Here is a 14,402-nt window from a genome sequence, read left to right on the forward strand (position 1 = left end):
GGGGCATCCCGCCGCCGCCGCCAGCTGCGGCCTCGCTACTGCCATGCCCGGCCGCGTCGCCCCGAGCCTCGTCCGCACCGCCTCTCCCCGCCGGCGCCTCCCTGCTCGTCGCCCCGCGCGATCCAGATCGGGAGAGGAGCTCCCGACCCAGACCGGCCCCGCCGCCCCTCTCCTCTTCGCCGTGCGCCGTCACCGGACGGAGCTCGTCGTGGTCCTCGCCCCACCGTGCCACCATCGCCGGAACCGAGCCCGCCATCGCCGCTTTTGACCCCGCAACCGCCAGAACCCTAGATCTCAAGGTTGCCGCCTTTTTCCACTAAGTCCCTGAGATTTTGACTTTATCATGCCATGTTCATCGCATCATAACTCCATGCATACGGCTCCGTTTCGTGCGTGTAATATGTCAAATTGTTCGCCTCAACGGGTACTTCATTTCGTTCCATTGCGTCATGTTCATTTGTGTCCATCTTGATGCCTGAATCGTTGTTGCAAGAGTGCTATATGATGTTAATCTGCTGAAACTGTTATAACTTGATGATTTGTCATTTTTGTTGCATTTGATGTGTGCATCTTATGAGCTTGAGCCCTACATGTGTTTTGAACTATGTCATGCCATCTTCACAGTGGTGCCATCCATGTATTTTTGTGAATCTTGTAGTGAGTGCATCAAGCTTGTTAAGTAGGGTACTTGCTGTTGCTGTTTTGCTAGGCTGATTCTGTTATATTTTGTTGCTATGTAAACCTGCTACTACAAGTCATACTATGCATAATCTGGAGATGTTCACTAAGGATGTTTTGTTATACACGTCATGATCTATCCATTCATGCCCCTGGTTGAATTTTTAGCCTTCTGTAACATGTTGTTATCTTGCTCCAAACTTGCTAAATAATGTTGCTGTCAGCATGTTAACATTATGTTCAATGTTACCATGTTTGTTGTTAGTGATCCATGTACCCTATGAACTTGATATTGCCATGATTAGCTTCATAAACATGTATTCTTGCTGTTGGTTGCCTTGTCATGCCATGTATTGCTCTGTGGTGAGTGGTTCAAGCTCACCAACATGCCTACATATTGTTGTTCCTGCCATGTATGAATCTGTCATATAACTTGCCATGTTTACATGGGTGCCATCATATCTTCTGATCCTTTTTGGCTCATGGTCAGTAAGGGTCTTTAGTTATATGCAATTTGTAGATTCATGCCAAGCCTTTGTTTGCCATGTTAAGCTCCTGTAGCATGTTGTTTGATAGCTCTAAACATTGCAACCTGATGTTATTTTTTGCTAAGTCTGAAACTGTTATTATTTGCAACTTGCCATGTCCTTTCGAGCATGTTCTAGTGATTTCTGGAGATAGCTCAGTGTTCATGTTTTGTCATGCTTTACTTGTACTTCATGCCCATGCCTTTTGTTCTTATGTTGAGGTGCTGTAGCATATTGTTTCTATGCTTGCAAGATGCCTAGTTGCTGTTATGGACAGCTTGTTGTTATGTCTTGTATAGAGTGTATGTGTTGCACCGTTGCTCCATTTTGAGTGTGCTCTATATGAAACTTGCTTAATTTTGCATGTAGATTCATATTATCATGTTGCATCCTTGTTTTGAGGTGTTTGCTTGATGTTTGAATGCATTTTGCATCAATGCCATGTTTAACTTGTTTTGCTCATATCTTCTAGGCCGTAGCTCCGAATTAAACGAACTTTATATGTAACTTGACTAGAATCTCGTGTAGATCGGTGCATTTTAACTTGCTGTTTAACAACTTGAACATAATGTTTATTCAGATCTGGTCCAATTTCGAAATTTGCATATGAGGACTTACCAGAATTGTTATATGTTGTTCCCGACCTCATTTAAACTTGCTTTGATGTGTTGTTCTTGTTTGCATCATCTCTTGCCATGAGTAGCTTCATGTCGCCTTGTCATGCATCATACTTGGTTGAGCATCATGTCTTGTTCATGTGTGGTGTGTTTACCATGTTGTGTGCTTCTTCTCGATAGTTCCCATTTCATTGCGATCGTGAGGATTCATTCATCTACGCTTGGTTCGTCTTCGTGGCTTCATCTTCTTCTTGGACTCGTTCTTCTTCCTTGCGTGATTTCAGGCAAGATGACCGTCACCTTGGATCTCACTACTATCATTGCTATGCTAGTTGCTTCGTTCTATCGCTTTGCTGCGCTTCCTATAACTTGTTCTTCAAGCCTCCCAAATTGCCATGAACCTCTAACCTTTGACACCCTTCCTAGCAAACCGTTGTTTGGCTATGTTACCACTTTGCTCAGCCCCTCTTATAGCGTTGTTAGTTGCAGGTGAAGTTGAAGATTTCTCCATGGTGGACAGGGTTATGTTGGGATATCACAATCTCTCTTATTTAATTAATGCATCTATATATTTGGTAAAGGGTGGAAGGCTCGGCCTTATGCCTGGTGTTTTGTTCCACTCTTGCCGCCCTAGTTTCCGTCATACCGGTATTATGTTCCCGGATTTTGCGTTCCTTACGCGGTCGGGTCATTTATGGGACCCCCTCGACAGTTCGCTTTGAATAAAACTCCTCCAGCAAGGCCCAACCTTGGTTTTACCATTTGCCTCACCACCACCTACTTTTCCCTTGGGAGTCGCTCTCTCTAGGGTCATCTTTATTTTAGCCCCCCGGGCCAATGCTTGTCTAAGTGTTGGTCCAAACTAGAGCACCGTGCGGGACCATCCCTTGGCAACTTGGGTTACGTCGGTACCTGTACGCTTAGCTTATCCGGTGTTGCCCTGAGAACGAGATATGTGCAGCTCCTATCGGGATGTCGGCGCATCGGGCGGTCTTGCTGGTCTTGTTTTACCATTGTCGAAATGTCTTGTAAACCGGGATTCCGAGACTGATCGGGTCTTCCTGGGAGAAGGAATATCCTTCATTGATCGCGAGAGCTTATCATGAACTAAGTTGGGACACCCCTGCAGGGTATTATTTTTCGAAAGCCGTGCCCGCGGTTATGTGGCAGATGGGAATTTGTTAATGTCCGGTTGTAGATAACTTGACACCAGATCCGAATTAAAACGCATCAACCGTGTGTGTAGCCCTGATGGTCTCTTTTCGGCGGAGTCCGGGAAGTGAACACGGTTTCTGGGTTATGTTTGACGTACATAGGTGTTCAGGATCACTTCTTGATCATTGCTAGCTTCACGACCGTTCCTTTGCTTCTCTTCTCGCTCTTATTTGTGTATGTTAGCCACCATATCATGCTTAGTCGCTGCTCCAACCTCACCACTTTACCCCTTCCTTTCCCATTAAGCTTTGCTAGTCTTGATACCCATGGTAATGGGATTGCTGAGTCCTCGTGGCTCACAGATTACTACAACAACAGTTGCAGGTACTGGTTATGCGATGATCTTGACGCGAGAGCGATGCTTGCTTGTTTTGGAGTTCTTCTTCTGCTTCTTCTTCGACCAGGGGTTAGGTTCCAGGTCGGCAGCCTGGGCTAGCAGGGTGGATGTCGTTTGAGTTTCTGTTTGTGTTTCATCCGTAGTCGGATGTTGATCTCTTGTAAGATGATGTTGTATTCATGTTGCATTGTATGCCTTATGTATGTATCCCCATCTATTATGTAATGTTGATGTAATGATATCCACCTTGCAAAAGCGTCTTCAAGATGCGCTTCTATCCTTGGTGGGACCTTCGAGTTCCTTTAGGATACGGTCGCATCTTGGGCGTGACACATCTGGAAGGTGCTTTTCAAGTCCGGCAAACCGTGGCCAGACTCCACCGAGGACTGTGGGTACCAACTGTCCCGCCCCGCAAGTTCGGTAAGCAACCGAATGTTTGATAATTCATGTGTTCTATCCGTACAGCCACCGATAGCAGCCCGGAGTGGGATCCCAGGGCCGAGCCCCTGGTGAACTCGTAAGTATAAAATCCGAACACACTCATGCATCCGGACTTGTCATGGAATCACATTCTAATATGAGCCATGTATATCCTTTTCAGTCCGGCGAAGCCCCGCGCCGAACAATCCTCGTCAGAAGATCTGCTGGGTTCGGACGCTATGGAGAGCGGGACACCCCCGAAGGCCTCCTCCTCCAAACATAGGAATGAAACCGAGGTTTCATCCCAGAAGGACCCAGGCCACGGAGGAGGGGAGAAGGTCGCCAAGGTGGCGTCAGGAGGCCATACTTCTGGGGCCGGTCACACAGGAGAGAAAGCTCCCATGGGTGTCGACGGCGGGGGTCATCTTGAATCCGGACCCAAGCCGGACACGATTCTATAGACCCATAAGGTCCCCGAGTCAGACAGGCAGCTTCTGCCAACTGGAGGAGGTATGCCTGCTCCACCGGCCGCCTCTGTCCAACCTGAGCTGTCGGATAATTTATTGGTGGCGCTAAAGGGTGCCTCCATCGTTGATGAACACCGTGCCCTCATGGGTGCGGTTATTGAGAAGATTCAATCTGCTGAGAGTGGACTGAATGTATCCTATATCAGCATCATAAGAGGCTTTGTTGTATGTTTTATGAGTTTTTGGGAGAATGTAATGGCATGGATAGTAGCCCCTGATACACTATTCGGTGAAAGAAAGAACCGGACAGAGGATCAAATTCATGTTCGCAGGAGTCTCACTTGATGATATTTATCACTCTTTTTAACCAGCAGGCATCTATAGCAACTGCCGCCTCTCAAGCTGTGGAAGTATCCGGACTGAGGCATAGTCTGGAGCGGGCCAAAGGAGAACTTGGCCAAGTGAGGAGACAGCTACTCAAGGTATGTAGAAACCTTGTTTGTGTAGCACAAATGAGTAAGTGTTCATCATGGAAATATTTTGATAATGTTCTCTAGGGGCGGTGGCCGAAATTGAGGCCTTGAAGAAAGTTGTGTCCGAAGCCGAGAGGAAAGTAGCCGCAGAGCAGGTTCTTCGTGAGAAGCACGAGGCCAGAGTTATTGAAGCTGAGCGAGGGCTTCAAGAGGCCGTGCATAAATGCGAGACCTTGGAGTAGAGTTTAGCAGGGAAAGAATCTGAACTCTCCCAGGCTCGCCATGCTGCAAATGATGCCCGGGGGGAAGCCCAAGGTGCCCTAAAGGAAATCCAGAAGGCGAGGAAGATTGCGGCTGGTGAGGCTTTTTTTGTACAAAGCAAGTATTGGAGGTAAGAAAATCAAATTTGACAACTTGAGTTTTGATGTATACAGGGGTATTTGCAAAGCTGCCATGCAACATATATGATGCCGCCCAATTCTACTGAGCCGAAGGAGGGAATACTGCGGATAAGCTCTTCTGGATGTAATATCTGGTGCCGAATTAACTGGTGCCTTTCTCCGATCAGCTGAAGCAGCTGGTCGAGCTGCATAAGGCGGCCAAGTTAGCCATGAAGGATTTAATTATCCAGCTGTGGCCTGCTGAGCCAATTCCAAGCAGCTACTTCGGACTCGTGAAGGGGCTTGTAAGTGCCTGCCCTCGACTCAAAGTCATCAAGCGGTCGGTCTACATAGAAGGTGCACGAATGGCCTTCGCCCGTGCCAAGGTGCATTGGGGGAAGATGGATGCAGAAAAGCTGATGACCGAGGGACCGCTGGAGGGGAAGGAGCACCACAAGCCCGAACTGTATTATGAAGGTGTCTTGAAAGGAGCCTGTGTTGCGGCGGAGCAATGCACCAAGGACATTATATTTCCATAAATACGATCATGTTCGTCCTTTGGAATATTTGAACAAGAGCATTCTTATCATCTATTGCTTGTCGTATGAAAGTTTTTCATCATGTGCGGCCGTTGTATATAATAATCCTGAGAGTCGGCCAGTTGTCGGCTTCCGCCCCCATGTAGTGAGTATGAGGGTGTTCAGTATAAACCTGAGCACTCTTTATCCCAGTTTTGGGTCCCTAAAGGAGGTTTTCAGCACAATGAACTAGACAATCGGACTATAGGGCTCTCACTTAGCCATAGGAGTTTTTTCGAGGAAGGTAGGCGCATCCCCTGGTGTTCGGAAGTCCGCACGAGGGGCTCTCTAAGCGCCTGATCAAAAAAGGCCGATCCATCGCACGCTGCATTGGTTATAGCATTATGCAGAAGAAATCCTTAAAGATTTTAGAACCTCTCGAACAGCTGACCAGCTCTCGCTACATCATGACAGTCAGTTTTCGGCTTTCTCTACTGAGGTGCTCGTCCGGAAGAACCGGGACACAATTGCAGTAGTTCTCCCAGTGTTACCTTAGCCGATATAGTGGAACGTAAGGTACAAAAACATAGGAGCCGGGCAAACCCAACTATTGACCCAAGACATGATTCGGAGCTGATGCATATAATGCTATAAGTTCGGGGTGCCGAACTACCGTGAAGGTGTTCGGACTTTTTTACCGTAGTATGGGCGTGATGAAGCCCCTGGCATATTGAGGTATATCGCGATAAGCAGTCGCCTTTTAACAAAGGAATTTTAAATAAGAAGTAGTAGCAGGTGAGCATCACATAAATCCACATGTTGTATTTGAGTAATACGTCAATGCGTATGAGTACAGGTGATGTGATAAAAGGGAGTATGATTGCAGAACCTGCTGATACCGGGTGTGAGGAAATTGTGTACGGACCCGGGTTGTAGTCGGATGATCATAGAGGCATATCTAGGGATTTCCTAACGCGCTCAAATTGTTCCCGCACAATCCATCATAACCTGCATAAAGGTGAACCTGTAAAGGAAACGTAAGAGATGGTTTTGCGCCACCTGGCGGTTGAGCCGCAGTACGTGGCTTGTATTATCCTTTTCTGGAGTGTTTTTAATTAAGCTCCGGGCGAACCAGGCTATCCTACCGCGCAGTAATTCGGAATCCTTTGAAGGTGTCCTGAAACTTGGTCGTCGACTCAAGGTTCAACTGGAAGGTGCCATCCGTTGTTCTTGATGTTAGAGTGGTGGTAGATTCTTCGGCCGTGAGGGGGAGTTCAGGCCTGCCGTTAACCGTGATGACGCTGCGTGGACCGGGCATCTTTAATTTACGGTAGGCATAATGTGGCACCACGTTGAACCGAGCGAACGCAGTTTGTCTGAGCAGTGCCTGATGGTCACTGCAAAAGGGGACGATGCCGAAGACTAAGTCTTCAGTGCGGTGATTGTCCGGAGGTCCGAAGACCACTTTTAGTGTGATTGAGCCCGTGCAACAGGCCTCTACACCTGGTATAACACCTTTGAAGGTGGTTTTTGCGGGCTTGATCCTTGAGGGGTTGATGCCCATTTTGCGCACTGTATCATGGTATAGTAGGTTCAGGCTGCTACCTCTGTCCATAAGGACTCGTGTGAGATGGAATCCGTCAATGATAGGGTCGAGGACCAGTGCGACCGAACCGCTATGACGGATAGGGTGGTCCCTACGATCGAAGGTGGCCGGGTAAGAGGACCATGGGTTGAACTTTGGGTCGATTGTATAGACCTTCCTTAGTGCATGTTTCCCTTTGGGATTGTGGCTTGCGCATATCATATTCACCGTTTTCACCTGGGAAGGGAATTTCATCTGCCCTCCTGTATTTGGTGATCAGGGCTCTTCGTCGTCGTCGTCTTGAGACCCCTTCCCCTTTTTTTCAACGTCTGACCTGCCGGCTTGTCTGAAGAGCCAACATTCTCTATTGGTGTGGTTGGTTGGTGTTCCTGGGGTGCCATGAATTTGGCATGGACGGTCGAGTATGTGGTCAAAACTGGACGGGCCTGAATTGTTTTTATTGAATGGTTTCTTCCGTTGACCGGACTCGGAGCCGCTGAATCCAGCACTGACTGACGTGTCTTCGGTATTATCACCATTTTTGCGGCACTTGTGTTTGTTGCGCTATAATTTGTCATTGCTATCCTTGGCTCTCGATGTGCCGGGATTGCTTGCTGTATTGTTGCTACGAGCCAACCAGCTATCCTTGCCTGCGCAAAAGCGGGTCATGAGTGTTGCGAGGGCTGCCATGGTCTTTGGCTTTTCCTGGCCGAGATGTCGGGCAAGACATTCGTCACGGATGTTATGCTTAAAGGCCGCTAGGGCTTCAGCATCCGGACAGTCGACAATTTGGTTCTTTTTGGTTAGGAACCGGGTTCAAAATTTCCTGGCTGACTCTCTGGGCTGTTGGGTTATGTGACTCAGTTCATCAACATCCGGTGGTCGCACGTAAGTGCCCTGGAAGTTGTCAAGGAGTGCGTCTGCCAGGTTCTCCCAACTCCCGATGGAGTTTGCCGGCAAGCTATTCAGCCAATGCCGAGCTGGTCCCTTTAGTTTTAGTGGGAGGTACTTGATGGCATGTAGATCATCTCCGCGGGCCATGTGAATTTGGAGGAAAAAGTCTTCTATCCATACCACGGGGTCTGTGGTACAATCGTATGATTCAATATTCACGGGTTTAAACCCTTCCGGGAATTCATGATCCATTACTTCATCAGTGAAGCATAGGGGATGTGCGGCTCCTCTGTGTCGGGCTTCGTTGTATTCGGCCCGACCGGATTTGTTAGTGTTTCCGGCGTGACGATCCTCGTCATGCATTGGGGCGCGGCCCTGTGATCCATATATTGATCTTGACTGTCCTGCTTTGTTTTCCAATATATCTCGCAGGTCCTTCGTGTAGCCCCTGGCCTTAGTATTACCTTTTGATTGGCGACGGGGTGAGGTCTGGACTTCGGGCTGGTATGCCGCTTCGTCGCGGGCACGGGGTGGCCGGTCAGCCGCATCATGCGTTGGTAGCGTGGGCTTTAAAGCCTCCTCCTCGAGTTGAGGTAGCGGCCTGTGCTTTGGGTAGCTTTTGCAGGGCGCTCGAGTCCGTATTCCACGGCAGCCAGGACCTCACTACATCTATTAGTTAGCAGATCTTGATCAGCTTGAAGCTGTTGCTGTTTTTTCTTTAGGCTTTTTGCAGTGGCTATAAGCCGGCGTTTGAAGCGCTCCTGCTCGACAGGATCCTCAGGCACGATGAATTCTTCGTCGCCAAGGCTCACTTCATCTTCGGAGAGAGGCATGTAGTTATTGTCCTCTGATTCCCAATTAGTTGCCTATTCTTTAGGGCTAGCTTGCCCATCCTCTTGCTCGGCCTGCTCGAAGTCTGGCTGGGCAGGATTGTCTTCACCTTCGGCACCATCCGGATTGTTATCTCTTGTGCCTGTATCACTATTTTTGCTATGGTGGGGCTTGGAGCAGCGCCGATGACGCCGGTGTCTAGATTGCTTCTCCAAGGGGTTATCTTTCGTTGCCTCATCGCCATTGTTTTCTTTAGGGGTGTCCACCATATAAATATCATATGATGAGGTGGTTGTCCAGCTCCCTATAGGCGGTGGTTGTTGTTCTCTCCAGCATCGTCGTCCATACCGTCGATGTCTTCGGAGTCGAAGTCAAGCTCGTCGGTTAAGTCATCGACAATGGCTATAAAGTGGGTGGTTGGTGGGGGACGAATTTCTTCGTCGTTCACTCCCCACTCGAGCCGGACATAGTTCGGCCAGGAATCTCCTGACAAGGAAAGATATCTTAATGGGTTTAGCACATCACCCAGGGGCGAGTGCTGAAAAATATCCGCGGCGGTGAACTCCATGATCGGTGCCCAATCAGATTCGATAGGCACAGACGCGCGCGGTTCAGATCCTGTAGTCGGAGACGAGCCCGGGGGTCCGATGACACCACTCTCACAGGAGGTGGGATTAGTGTTTGGCTCCGACGCCGATGAGTGTGCGGCCTCCGTGGCGGGGTCCATCCACCCGCCCTCGGATGGCACAATCTGCTCCGGATTGATTCCCGGCGCCGCCGCAGTCGCGATCTTTCGAATACTGTTCGACGGCAGATCAAAGTCATGCCTGTCGTGACCGTTCGGCGCACCTGGCATGGGCTCGAATCCGTTGAAGATCAAGTCTCCACGGATATCGGCAATATAGTTTAAGCTTCCAAACCTGACTTGATGGCCAGGGGCGTAGCTATCGATCTGCTCCAGATGGCCAAGCGAGTTGGCTCACAGTACGAAGCCGCTGAATATGAAGATCTGTCTGAGAAGGAAAACCTCCCCCTGGACTGCTTCATTTAAGATGACTGAAGGAGCCATCAAGCCTTACAGTGATGGCACGGTGGAGCTCTCAATGAAAGCACCAATGTCGGTGTCAAAACCGGCGGATCTCAGGTAGGGGGTCCCGAACTGTGCGTCTAAGGGCTAATGTTAACAGGAGACATGGGACACGATGTTTTACCTAGGTTCGGGCCCTCTCGATGGAGGTAATACCCTACTTCCTGCTTGATTGATCTTGATGATATGAGTATTACAAGAGTTGATCTACCACAAGATCATAGGGGCTAAACCCTAGAATCTAGCCTATGATTATGATTGTTGTTGTCCTACGGACTAAAGCCCTCTGATTTATATAGACACCAGAGGGGGCTAGGGTTACACAGAGTCGGTTACAAAGAAGGAAATCTACATATCCGAATATCCAAGTTTGCCTTCCACGCGAAGGAGAGTCCCATCCGGACACGGGACGAAGTCTTCAATCTTGTATCTTCATAGTCCAATAGTCCGGCTGACGTATATAGTCCGGCTGTCCGAGGACCCCTCAATCCAGGACTCCCTCACCGGATGCTGGCTATACTACTACAGTACTCACACTCCAAGAAGTAACTCGAAAACCAGTCATAAATTGAGCCATGACATGCATTTGTAAATGTACCATTCATTACATACAACAAGTCATCAACACACAATGACAACGAGGATACATGTTGGATTATAGATTATTTCCAACTAAACATTCTCATAAATACTAAAGTTTTCATCACACAACCAATAACAAGCAATGAAATGGACTTCAGCTCAACCAATCCACGACGTTGGAAATTCTTGCTTTGAACCATAGGTAAGCCTCTGGGACGGGCTAGCTATTGTCAATATCGAGACCAACACAGGACTGATCATCCAGGCTGAAGCGGCCTACTATATCAGGACCAGGTAGGGAACCACCGCAATGTCCGAGGTATAGATACATTTCCTTCTCATAAATAGTAGTAACATTGTGTCAATAGCAGCTGGATCACCTTTCACCATCATTGGATAGTTTTGTCCAAGGAAGAGCAAGTTTTCTCCAAGACTATCAGTCCTAAACCAGGGAGAAGGTATTGGCGCTAGCACACTAGTATCCATCCTGAATACCCAGCAATGGGTGTTGGAATAGGTCCGAAGAGTGTGACCATAGGAGACAACACCTGCTTCCTTAGTAGTAACATCAGCAGTGCACTGTATATAGACAAGAAGAGGTGATCCATCGAAATAAGTTTCCAGGCGCCACTTAGTATATAGGCCCTGCTCGTCCTCATGCTCATGATCATCACCATCGTCATCTCCCCCTTGGTTATATATTTTTTCAAGTATAGGTGGTGGAATGTTCATAGGACCTTGGAATTACAAGAAGGTTAATTAGTAAAGGGAAATTTGCTAACCTGCATGCATGTGGATGAAACAATTATAATTACGGTGGAAGACAACATACCGAAACCATAAGGATTGCGTGCAAAAATAGTGCCACGAGTGGTGGCAGCAAACACAAGACTCTCGTATTCAATTGCATCACAGTACTCATCCGTGTGCAGAAATTGATTTTTGAGCAATATCCATGGAGTCGTAGAAGTAACGACGACAACAAGCTTGTCGAAGATAGCAACAACTTCATAGTTCATGTAATCCCAAGAGCGCTTGGGAACTCAACAAATTGCTATCTTCCATAGACGACAGTCACCATGATCGTATTTGAACATACAGAGATCATCTGTGTGCTCAACTTAGGGCACTCTGAGATTTTTGGAAGTGGAATCTGCTGACGAGTGTACACATTCACAAGTTCCCACTCGTAGTTGTACCCAATATAAATAACCCAATCTCCATTTGTGCCTGCCCAGGCCTTACCCTTAAGGGATGGCAACTTAACATCACACGTATCATTATGAAGCGGCATCAACTTGCACAAGGTGAGGCTTCTGTCGTCCGCGCGCCAGCCAACAGGGTCAATGAGTTCCTCCACCACGTCATCTTTCAGATCGGGGCAAGAATAACAGGGTCGTTTCTGGCCTGTTCCCTCCATGGAGAAGATGATCGAACAATGGCAGAAGGAAGGGTGAAGGAAAATGGAGGCGGGAGGAAGAGAGTGCGACTGCAGTTCCAAATCGAGAGGGAAAGGCGAAGAGGCTGTGGATGGTTGCCATGGTACAGGAAGAGGCGCCCCATGAGGGAGTCCTGGATTAAGGGGTCCTCGGACGGCCGGACTATGTGATGTGGTCCGGACTGGTGGGCTATGAAGATACAAGACAGAAGACTTCGTCCCGTGTCCGGATGGGACTCTCCTTGGCGTGGAAGGCAAGCTTGGTGTCCGGATATGAAGATTCCTTTCTCTGTAACCGACTTTGTACAACCCTAGCCCCCTCCGGTGTCTATATAACCGGAGCGCTTAGTCCGTAGAGGCAATCACAATCATATAGGCTAGACTCCTAGGGTTTTAGCCATTACAATCTTGTGGTAGATCAACTCTTGTAATATTCATATTCATCAAGATCAATCAAGCAGGAAGTAGGGTATTACCTCCATAGAGAGGGCCCGAACCTGGGTAAACATTGTGTCCCCCGCCTCCTGTTACCATCAGCCTTAGACACACAGTCCGGGACCCCCTACCCGAGATCCGCCGGTTTTGACACCGACATTGGTGCTTTCATTGAGAGTTCTGCTGCGTCGTCACCAAAAGGTTTGATGGCTAAATCAATCATCTACAACAATGCATTACAGGGGGAGGTTTTCCTCCCCGGACAGATCTTCGTATTCGGCGGCTTTGCACTGCAGGCCAACTCGCTTGGCCATCTGGAGCAGATCGACAGCTACGCCCCTGGCCATCAGGTCAGGTTTCGAAGCTTGAATTACGTGGCCGATATATGTGGAGACTTGATCTTCGACAGATTCGAGCCCATGACAGCCGCTCCCTACCACCACGATGAACATGACCTAAATCTGTCATCAAACCATGCTCGGGAGATAGCACCTGTAACTGCTCTGGCCCTAGATCCGGAGCAGATTGTGCCAACCATGGACGGGAGGCTCAACCCCGGCACGGAAGCCGCAGACTCAGCGGCGTTGGAGCCGCACACAGATCCAACCTCCAGCGGGACCTGTGTCAACGGAACCTCGGACTCGTCTCTGGCCATAGGTTCCGAACCGCGTGCATCCGCACCCATCGAACTCGATCAGGCGCCGATCGTTGAGTTCAGCCCCGCGGACATCTTCCGATACTCACCTTTAGGCGATGTGCTAAACTCATTACAATTTCTGTCCTAGTCAAGGGAATCTCGGCGAACTATATCCGGCTCGAATTGGAAGCTGACGACAGAAAATTCCGCTTCCCACCCACCACCCACTTCATAGGCATTATCAAAGACTGAACCGACATGCTCGATTACGACTCCGAAGACATTGACAGTATGGACAACGATGCCGGAGAAGAGCAGGCACAAAAACCACCACATACAGGGCGCTGGACAGCCACCTCCTCGTTTGACGTATACATGGTGGATACACCCAAAGAGAACAATGGCGACAATGAAAACCCAGTCGAGGATAAGCCTCCTGAGATACAGCCAAAGCGCCGGCGTCAGCGACGCCGCTCTAAGCCACGCCCTGGTAAAAACAGCAATACTGTCACATGAGAAAATAATACTCCGGACGATGCCGAAGACAATGACGACCCCGTTGAGCCAACCTCCGAACAAGACGAACGTGAAGATGGGCGAGTTAGCCCTAACGAACAGGCCATGAATGAAGACTCGAAGGACAGCAACTACCTTCTGCTCTCCGAGGACGAGGTAAGTGCTACGTCTTGAGCTTGCGTTGGTTTTCCTCGAAGAGGAGAGGGTGATGCAGCAAAGTGTAGCGTAAGTATTTCCCTCACTTTTGAGAACCAAGGTATCAATCCAGTAGGAGGCTCCTCAAAAGTCACACGCACCTACACAAACAAATTGAGAAATCGCAACCAACACAATAAAGGGGTTGTCAATCCCTTCACGGCCACTTGCGAAAGTGAGATCTAATAAAGATAGTATTATAAGATAAATATATTTTTGGTATTTTGTAATATAGATGCAAAAAGTAAAGATGCAAATAAAGTAGATGGAAAGCAACTATGATAAGAGATAGACCCGGGGGCCATAGGTTTCACTAGAGGCTTCTCTCAATATAGCATAAGTATTACGGTGGGTGAACAAATTACTGTCGAGCAATTGTTAGAAAAGCGCATAGTTATGAGATTATCTAGGCATGATCATGTATATAGGCATCACATCCATAATAAGTAGACCGACTCCTGCCTGCATCTACTACTATTACTCCACACATCGACCGCTATCCAGCATGCATCTAGAGTCTTAAGTTCATAAGAACAGAGTAACGCATTAAGTAAGATGACATGATGTAGA

This window comes from Triticum aestivum, chromosome 5B (genome assembly GCF_018294505.1).
Source record: "Triticum aestivum cultivar Chinese Spring chromosome 5B, IWGSC CS RefSeq v2.1, whole genome shotgun sequence".
Lineage (NCBI taxonomy): Eukaryota > Viridiplantae > Streptophyta > Magnoliopsida > Poales > Poaceae > Triticum > Triticum aestivum.